Genomic DNA, 10,650 nt, shown 5'->3' with positions numbered 1-10,650 from the left:
TATGGAGAACACTGTTTATAATAGCCAGGACATGGAACAACCTAGATGTCCATCAACAGATAAATGGATCAGAAAGCTGTGGTACATATACACAGTGGAGTATTACTCAGCCATTCAAAAGAATATATTGTCTTTCTCTTTCTGACTTCCTAAGTATTCTTTTGAATGCTAGTATAGATTCAAGTATTTACTTAACAACATTTGTTGCTACTGTATAAAATGTGGTTGACTTTTAAAATATGTGTCTTCTATTCTGCAAGCTTTATATTAATTCTAATACTTGTGTTTCTTCAACATTTTCTATACTAAATTATGTTATCTCCAATATACTTTGACTTCTTCCTTTCCATTCTGAAGGCTGTCTTTTGTGTTTTTTTTGTTGTTTGTTTGTTTTTTCGTTGTTGTTGTTGTTTTTTGTCTCTCTCTGTCTCTTTTTTTTTTTTTAACTACAGCAACAATTCTCTTTTGGTACCTGATTGCTCTGGTTATAGAACTGCCAGTATAATGCTGAGCCAAAGTGTGTAATAGACTTCCTTGTGTTGTTCCCAGTCTTAGAGGGAAAGCTTTCAGTTTTTCATTCCTAAGTATGATGTTAGCTGTGGGTCTTTTTACAGGTGCCCTTTGATTGAGAAAGTTCTCTTCTGTTCTTAATTATTAAGTGTTCTTTTAACCCCGGTTATGAAAAGGTGCTAGATTCAGGGAAATGCTTTTTCTTCAGGCAGATGTGTTATTTGTTTTATTGTTTTAAAATGGCATAATGTTGATTGACTTTCCTATAATGAACCAACTTTGCATGCCTCCCTAAATCGCATGTGATCATAGTGTACAGTCTTTTTTATATGCTGTTGGATTTTGTTTGCCAGTATTTTGTTGAGGACTCTTTCACCTGTATCCATAAGTGATATCAGGTGTGTGTTTGTTTGTGTGTGTATGTGTGTGTGTGTGTTTGTGTGTGTGTGTGATGTCTCTGTCTGATATTGGTATGAGAGAAAGATTGGCATCATTTTGCCTGCTATGTGGGGAAGAGACGTGTGGCATAAAGATGAAGCATTGTTGGATTGAACTTTAGCCAGGATTAGAGGGAGAAATTTAGGATATATCAGTGTTGAATTGGGGTGAGATTATCAGAGAGCTCATTCTCAGTTTCCTAGGCCTGAGTTAAGTGCTTGACATTGAATTATTCTGTTTGTTAACTAGGTATAGATAGATTATACTTTGAATTTGCTACCTATTTTCTTTGTTAACATTTATGAAATTAGAATTTGTGGATCAGTTGTAATGTGCATTTAAGATACATTTTCTTCCATTTTTACTACAAAACAAGATGCCATTGAATAGCTGATGCCTTTTAAAAAAGCTGTTAACCTTAAGTCTAAGAAATAAGCATATTTGTCTTTAAGATACAGAAACACATTTAAAAGTTACAAATTTGCCAAAGAAGACGCAATTGGTGTGTGGTTAACTTAGAATTCCAACTTAATCTCCTTTGACTCCAAAGTCCATGCTTCGAAACGCCGTAGAACAATGCTTTTGTGAAAATACTCATCCTTTACATGTGATTTCACGTAATGATCAGTGTGGCGTTTTTCCCCCCCCCCCCCTCTTTATTTTTTTAAGTAGAAGAGGTTAAAGTGAACATGCGAGAAAGCTATGATTCTAGAGCCATGTAGACTTGTAGTCGTAGTTTTTTCAGCTGTCATTGAGTCTGGTTGACACTCAGTGTCTTTCTCTGTAAGATAAGGGTGTGTATAAGTACGCTAGAGTTTTGGAGATAATCAAATAGCCCATTTTTCTGTACTTAACTAATCTGTAGTATGTTTACACTTAGGTGGCAGTTTGTATAAAGGAAGCACTGGGACTTGTGGCCGCACCCTCTAAGAATAAAAAAGTATTAAAAATATGGAACTCCCATGTATGTTACGTGAAGAAGAACAAGAGCCAGAAGTACGGAAAAGGGAGGGAGAGACCAAACAAGTAGATGATGATGATGATGATGAAGTGATCTTGGTTGGAGTGGAACATGCAAATGAAGATGCTGACGTGATCTTTGTTGGGATGAGCTCAGCTTCAAAACCAGTCGTTTCAAACATACTGAACAGAGATACCCCAGGTTCTTATTCAAGGAGAAAAAGGTATGGTCACTTCAGGAAAGGTAACGCTCACAGATTACAGCCTGTTAGTCATGTGACTCCTACATCAGAAGCAAAGACTGTCTTGTCAGTGTATGACTCTGACTCAAGATCAACAGGTAGTCCTATTATTATTGAACCTCCGTCTCAAGCTGATTATAAAAATCTTTCACCACAAATAGTGCCTGATTGCTTCTCGAAGGAGTTATGTTCTTCTTTGATTACCTTCACAAGCTCATTGCAGCATCCAGTAGAAACAGCAGTTTCTGCAGGAGATATGAATAAAAGTCCTCATGTATCAAAGCGAGTTTCCCCTTGTGAAACAAATCGCAGTAATCCCAGAAGGCCTAAATTCAGTGATGGCATTGTAGGGGAACATTCTTTAGGTTTCTCCCCGTCAGGTTTTTTTCATTTAGAGACCACTCAGCAAAGCACACCAGACCGTGTCCATACCTCACTAAGCCATGTTCAGAATGGAGAACCTTGTCCAACACCTTTTCCAAAGGACAGTGTTCATTGCAAGCCTCTAAGACCTTTAGGGGAAAATAGACGGACAAAAACTGATTTTCCAAGTTTGGCAAGTCCAAGCAAAATTGGTGATCCCACAGAAGGAAATCTGATTGTGTTACTTCATGACTTCTACTATGGCGAGCATGGAGGAGTTGGGCAGCCAGAACCGAAGACCCACACGGCGTTTAAATGCTTCAGCTGCTTGAAAGTTCTAAAAAATGTCAAGTTTATGAATCACATGAAGCACCATTTGGAACTTGAGAGGCAGAGAGGTGACAGCTGGAAAACCCACACCACCTGCCAGCACTGCCTCCGCCAGTTTCCTACTCCCTTCCAGCTGCAGTGTCACATTGAAAGTGTCCACACGGCCCAGGAGCCCTCCGCAGTCTGTCATATCTGTGAGTTGTCCTTTGAGACAGATCAGGTTCTCTTAGAGCACATGAAAGACAGTCATAAGCCTGGTGAAATGCCCTATGTATGCCAGGTTTGCAGTTACAGATCATCATTTTTTGCAGATGTGGATGCACATTTCAGAGCATACCATGGTAACACCAAGAATTTACTTTGCCCGTTTTGTCTCAAAATTTTTAAAACTGCAACAGCATACAGATGTCATCATCGAGGGCACTGGGAAAAGAGTTTTCCCCAGTGTTCCAAATGTCGGCTACAGTTTTTAACTTCCAGAGAGGAAAGGGAGCACAAGACCCAGTGTCATCAAATGTTTAAGAAGCCTAAGCAGCTAGAAGGATTGTCTCCTGAAACAAAAATTGTTATTCAGGAATCACTGGAACCCCTTCAGCCAGGATTGGTGGAAGTAGCATCCATTACTGTGAACACATCTGATTTTGAATCATCACCCCCCAAATCTAAAAGGAGGAGGTCAAAAAGAGAAAAAAAAAGATAATTCTGCCTTCAGTAAGTCTGAAGCAAGTATTTCAGTCAAAGTTAAAAATCACATTAAAAACAAAAAGATCAACTTACAGCATTATTCAATAATATCCAATATATGGAAACCGATGGGTAATTTATGTGATTTTGTTTTAAATAGAGGAAGTACAGTTTTGTTTGATCTGCTATTGAGATGTTATTTAAAAATCTATGATCTTTTTTTCGTGTAATTGTCTTAACATGTAAAAAGGATGTGTGCATGTGTGTGTCAGAGAGATAATGAGAGAAGTGGAGAAAGGAAAAGTAAGAACCTATTTTGGTATTTGATGTTACTTGTAAGTTTGAAAGCTCTACTATACATATAATCTGTAGAGTATTTTAGCAACGTAATTTTGAACTGTTTTCATGCCTTGAAGTTCTCAGTATCAGCTATATAGCCAGATTTGAATGTCACTCTCTGAAGTGCCTCTTGGGCTGATCTAAGATAATCTGGCTCTGAAAGCGTGCAGTGGAGGTTGATGGAGAAGCTACGATGTGGGTTTGCACCAGACATGGGATTTAATGAGTGAAGAGCTGTGGCTTCGTGTCCCAGCTGAGGAAGAGGCATACATTCACTGCAGGCACAGAGCCAAGGGAGAAGGAACACTGTCTCAGAGTGCTTTTACCTATCCCAGGGACATCTCAAGGAAGCCAGCCGTTAAAATGCCTGTGTTTGGTGAGAGACCCTGGCAAGCATGAAGCAGGCCCTGTGTAGCACTGACTGCAGTTGGAGAAGCAGAGATAGTTAATAGAATGTGACCTGGTGCCTGTGGACCTCCTGTTGAGTGATCAAAAGGGGAATTTGATTCATTTTGTCCCCTTTCCCATTTGGCTGGCCTGTAGTCACAGTGAGGTAGGCATATCTGTGTCAGACACAGTAGCAAAGCACGTTAAAATTCCCAAAGGAAAAAGAGCCTTGACGTCCACTTTGATTTGCGCTGGACCCATAGTTGTAGCTGAAAAGGATTTAACACAGGAAATCTGTTCAGCTTTTGAATTGGGCTAAATTGAGTTCTCTTACCCTTAAGCTACAGTGGAGTTGTCCAAGAATCGTAAATATAGTGGATAAAAATAGTCCAGGGTGATTAAAGCCTTTTTGGAACTCTTCCTTCCATTTTCCAGTTACATGTGTCTTACCCGAGTTGACCATGTGAAGATTTCAGTTCTGTATCTTATCTTGCCTTGGACACAAATGTAGTACAGTTAACAGCTAATTCTTTGTGTGTGTAATTTCCCGTTGTATCAAACTAATTGAGTTTCCGTCTTTCTTGACACAGTGTGATGTTCAAGAGTTGTCTCATGTATTTCAGTAATTATCAGGTCATAGAGTTATCCTTCCTCTAATCTATCCAACCATCTAATCTGTGATTATACTTGTGGAATCCTTCTTTCTTGCGGTCTCCAAGGGCTCTTTCACAGACCTGTGGGGTACCCTCTAAGTATTGGTTCCTGAACATCAGCGCACTTGGCTGCCTCTGTAGGTTCTTGGAGTTGAGTCTCCTCCTGGAGGTGAATGTCACCCCTTCTCCACTTCTGGCACGGATACCTAGCAATCTCTGTGCACCATTCCAGGAAGCTGAGATCCTGTCTGTAGACCTATGCCAGGAGCAATCTCTCCGTTTCCTCTTCCTTTCTCCTCCTCTTTGTCTCTCGCCACTCTCCCCAGGCCTCAGTTTCTTTAAGTCCTCTAAGGTTTCACAAAATGCTGGGAAGAGATCATCACCAAGTGGTTAGCATCCTTCTCAGAACTGAAGAGGAAGGACTACAGATGATGAAGCTGTAGTGAAGCTTTGTCTCCATTTTAGGTAATTTCGAGAGTGTAAATTCAAATTCAAATAAATTGTGTTTATTTACTCAAAGCTTGATTGATTTATTTGCACTTCGAATACTTTACTAGGCCTTTCTGGTTAGTTTATTTGGGCCAAAGCGCTTTGCTAAGTGTCAGCTGAAACCACTTTTAGTTGTATAAAGAGTGTGTGTGTGTTCTGGTCTCAGGTGAAAGCTCTCTGTATAAATAAATATGCAGACTATTGCATTTGTATCTCCTTTCTTCGATTTCTATAGTAAAAAATACGAAATGTTTTAGTTACGTGCTTTTATTGTTGCTTAGTATTATCAACACTGTTGCTGTTAGTTGCTGTGAAGTATGCTCCTAAAGAGTACAAGTTGTATTTATTGCCAAATTAAATGGTTCCCGCAATATGGTCCCTGACTGCTCCTCTCTTCCATTCTCTGTCTTCTACTCTACTCTTTTCCCCACTAATGTACTCTTTTTGACAACACTGGCCTTGGTTTTCCCTCATCAAATTCCATTTCTTCCCGATCCCAAGACTGCAAGTGCTGTTCTTCTGGAAATGCTCTTCCCGCAGGCCTGCATGGCTTGCTACCTCCCTTGTTTGAGCTTCACCAATGCTGTTCAAATAACACAATCAAATCTCCAACCCCCTCTCTTTCCTCCTCCTCCTTAAAGGCACTTGAAGTCTCTATCCTCTTCTTCCCTCTCCAGCCTAAATTTCCTAAATTTTCACACACACACACACACACACAAATAAATAAAAAGAAAAAGGAAAATGAAAGATAATAACATCAGAGCTTTGCTTCTTAGAATTAACTTGAGTCAGTTTCTGTGCCTGCAAATCAAAGATAGTTAATAGTGACTTGAGTTCTTTCAGGAGCTTCCTCTGTTTTTCTTTTGATACCTCTATATTTTGTTAACACAATGACACTTTGTTTTCTTTACAAATTATTGAAGATGTGTCAAGATTATTATTTTGTTACTGCCCTTTGTGAATTTCCTTGTCTGCCTTGCTTGTTCTTCCAGGTAAAATTTATTATTTTATTAATGTTGCCAAAACATTGTAAGTAAAATTAGTATTTGTAGATGTTTTAAAAATTATTTCTGCTGTCTTTTTACAAATAATATGGCATATTTTTATTTTTTTAAATAATCCTATTGTGTTGGCCAGTTCTAAACTTCTAAACAGTGATGTGTAAGTGGGCTTTCTTGTTCTGAGTACCATCAAAAGCAATGAGTATCTGGGTTAATAAATTTCCGTTTCCTCTTTTAGATCTTGAAGAGAATTGTTTTATTTGATAGTTTACAACATTTGTTGAGACATTTACTGTTCCTTCCTTCTCCTCTCCTTTCTTTTTCTTGCTTTCTTCCCTTGTCTCTCTTCCTCTTTCTTTCCTTCCCTTTCTTTCCCCAGGTTGTTGCTTGACTGGACCTTTCCTGAAACAAAAGGAATTCCACTCAGAGTTGAATGTTATCCTCTCAGAATCCCATTTCGTTCCTCATTTCTAGTATTGGAATTAACCTGCCTGTCCCCTTATTAGATTTGCCACAGTTGTATCAATGTTTCAGATTTTCTTTTTCCAAGAAGCAGCTATTGTCGTCTTATCCCAACAAGCTTTATTTTTGTTTTCTATTTTTGTTTCAATTCATAGATACTTCCTACATTCTTTAGGATTATTTTTTCTTTATAACTTTGTATTTTAGAAGTTTCTTCACAATTTTTTTCCTGCAAATATATTAGATTTACAATGGTGAATTTCAGATGTATATCAGAGTGATTTAGTTATGCAGATACGTATCTATTCTTTTGTAGGTTCTTTTCCATGATAGGTTATTACATGATACTGAGGATTTCTTTTTTTTTTTTTTTCCAGAGATGGTTTAGGGGTTGACCTATCTTCATTTAGTAATTTTGTCTGAATCCCAAATATTTTTATGTATCCATGTTTTTTAATTAAAATTTCATTGTCTAAGATTTTTGGCAAGTTGATTCCAAAGAGTTCACTATTTTCAGGCTGAATGTTTTCATTTATTGTTTACTGAGAATTAAGTTTTCCTTGGAGCTCTGAGGGTATGTGTGTATATACACTGACATGTCTATATACGCATCCTTTTCAGATTACTACATGTTTTAAGATATGTAAGTGTATTTTCAAAGATATTTTCTGTTTGTATGGTAAAAACATGAAATGTTTTAATTTTAGAAATTTGTTCCCTCAAATGAATATAGTATAAAGAATAAACATATAAATCTAGATTCCTTTGAGAGTAATCCTTAGTAACAGAACTTGGGAATGTTCAAGAAGTATTCATAACACTTACGAAAGGTGGCAAGAAAAACTTTATTCAAGGTAAGAGTACTACAGTGGCGTATTATAACATGGGAGAGAGATTGAGCTTATGTGTGACTCCAGGAGGGGTGCAGCTGGGATTTATAGCTGAGGAACAGGGTGGGCCCATGGGATTGCAGACAGAGATGGGAGACTGAAAAGCAATGGACAACAATAACAGAATGGGTGTCAGTGGATGGAAACATTAAAATGAGGACTATAAGGGTGAGGGTATACTCTGGCTCAACTGAGAGGATCATTGCTGAGGCTAGGCAAGGCTGATAAGATATTCAGGTGAGTGAAATGATATTTGATCTGATACTGAGGGTGGTCAGATCAAGGGTGGGCTATGTTTTCTAAACTGAAGTAGCAGATTCTGGATTAGATTGGACTAGATGGACAGGCAGCCCTGAATAAAGACACTGCCCAAAGTTGGCAGTGCATTAATGAACTAGTGCTGCATAACCAGTTAGCCAAAACTAGCAGCTTAAAACAATATTATTTCATACTGCTGCTGAAAGTTGGGACTCCAGGAGTAATTCAGCTGAGTGTTGTGGCTCAGTGTCTCATGAGATTGCCATCCTCTGAAGCCTTGACATGCGCTGGTGGATTTCCTTCCAAGATGGCTTACTCACATAGCTGTTGAAACCAGTTTGCTTGCTGGCTATTGGGAGAAAGCCTCGGTTCTTTCACATGGGCCTCTCTAAAGGGCTACCTGAGTGTTCTCGAGATATGACTAAGCTGGCTTCTAGAGTGAGTGATCCAAGAGGATAAGCAAGGAGGCTGCAGTGCCTTTTATGACCTAGTCTCAGAAGCTTCATTGTTCGTTTCTACAGTATTCTAACATGAGAAGTGAGCCACTAAGCCTACAGCACATGTGAAGGGGTGGAGGAAGGAACCGTGGACATAATTTAAAACCACGTGGTACACACATGGCCAGAAATTGTTCACATGCGTGTATGTCCAAAATGCCTTTTCCTGCCAATGCTTTTAAACAATTTATCTGTTACAGCATTAACTTGAAGTTCAGGACCTTGTCATCTAAGTCAGGTCCAGCTATGGATCAGGGTCCACGTGTACAGTATCTCAAGTGTTCTGTTGCTCAGTTGTGTCGTATTCTTGGCAACCCCATGGGCTGCAGCGCTGCAGGCTTCCCTGTCCATCAACTGCAGGAGCTTGCTCAAACTCAAGTCCATTGAGTCGATGATGCTATCCAACAATCCCATCCTCTGGTGTCCCCTTCTCCTACCTTCATCTTTTTCCACATCATGGTCTTTTCCAATGAGACGGTTATTCGCATCACATAGCCCAAGTATTGGAGCTTCAGCTTCAGCATCAGTCCTTCGAATGAATATGCAGGAGAGATTTACTTTAGGATTGACTGGTTTGATCTCCTTGCAGTCCAAGAGCCTCTCAAGCCTGCAACACATCAGTTCAAATTATAGAAGTGTAGTTCCTCTAGACCTGAGGATGTGTGAACAAAAGAGATGAGTTAATCTGCTCCCTTTCACAGCCAACATACAGTGGTGATTCAGGCATAGATAACCTTCATAGACACTCCTGTCCCAGAAAGGGGAGGGGAGATGGGAGTCAATAGTAGCAGTTCTGAAATCCCATGGGTTCTTGCGGGCAGTCCTTTGATTAGTATTTAACGCCTGGACACTTCCTAGGCTTCAGTCTCTGATTTTTTCATTCTACCCCCTGACATGATGCCATTGCATGAAAAGTGGCTAATATATGGTTACATGAAACAGTCTCCCTAGCCTGCTTCCTGCTTGTAGAAGGTAGAAGTCCAGAGCTCCTATTTTGTACTATTGCTGGTCCTTTCAGTCAGAGCTGAACTTAAATATGTTATCTTAAAACCTTGGTGTGTCTCCTGATACTCTTACTGGTGCTCAAGGCATAGCACCCCACTCCAAAGCCACAATCACACATGTCTTCATAATAAGGCTTACTCTGTCTTGGTTTTCTGCTGAGATAGCTGAGGGATAACACCCTGAATCTTCGTAGAAGTCTTATTGTGTGACTGAAAGGATCTCTGAGTGACACCCCTAAACTCTTTGGAGGGTATTGGCCTGACTAAATAATGCCATGAGGCATCCCCTTCCAGCTTTCTGAGGCTTAACAAAGAATTTTACAGTCACACTCGTCTTTAGAACACCTTTGTTTATAAAAAATAATATGAAGAAGAACTGGCCTATCGGTGGTGTAAAATGTTATATTTAGACCACCTAATCTCAATGCCCTGGATATGATCTTGCTTGAGAGTCATTAATTTTAACACCTTCTGTCATCTTAAAAGACTGGAAAATTCCCAAATCAGCAAGTTTTGTCCCCTGTTTTAATAATCTTTATGTTAAACATTAAGAAAAAAAATTCCCTTCAAGTTTTACTACAGGCAGCAAGAAGAAACCAGGAAGCACTTTTGGCTGTTTGGATGGAAATCCTCTTAGATAACTCAAGTAATTAAGTACAGTTTGTCCTCCCAGCTCATTAGGTACATTTTCTAATTTTCATAAACTGCAGATATAGTGGACTTTCGTCTTCTCACTCCCCAGGCTCTCTCCTCCTGCCTCTCCTTTCTGCCAAGCATCCTAGGTGCACGAATGTGATTCTGCCTAGAACGCGTTTGCTCAGTGAGCAAACAGGGAGCGATTCCCTGGCATCAGTGCTTCTGCTGGCCAGAGACTCTGTACCGTTCCCTAAGAACTTCATGGTTTCGCTGTCCAACTTCTATCACCTGGCTAGGTCAGTTGCAGTAGCTCATACTCACAAGCGAACTGGCAGGGATTTCTACACGCACATGTGCAGAAACATACATGTGTACACGGTAACATCGCTGAGGGGAAACCTGTCCATATGCAGAAGTAAAGCTTTCTTTTCCAGGAACTTGAATTTTGGTAGGCACTCAAATTTCTACACACACATGTGCACAAATATATTGGTGAATACAGTTACA

This window comes from Ovis aries, chromosome Y (assembly GCF_016772045.2).
Source record: "Ovis aries strain OAR_USU_Benz2616 breed Rambouillet chromosome Y, ARS-UI_Ramb_v3.0, whole genome shotgun sequence".
In the NCBI taxonomy this organism is placed as follows: Eukaryota; Metazoa; Chordata; class Mammalia; order Artiodactyla; family Bovidae; genus Ovis; species Ovis aries.
Note: the sequence above shows the minus strand (reverse complement) of the source record.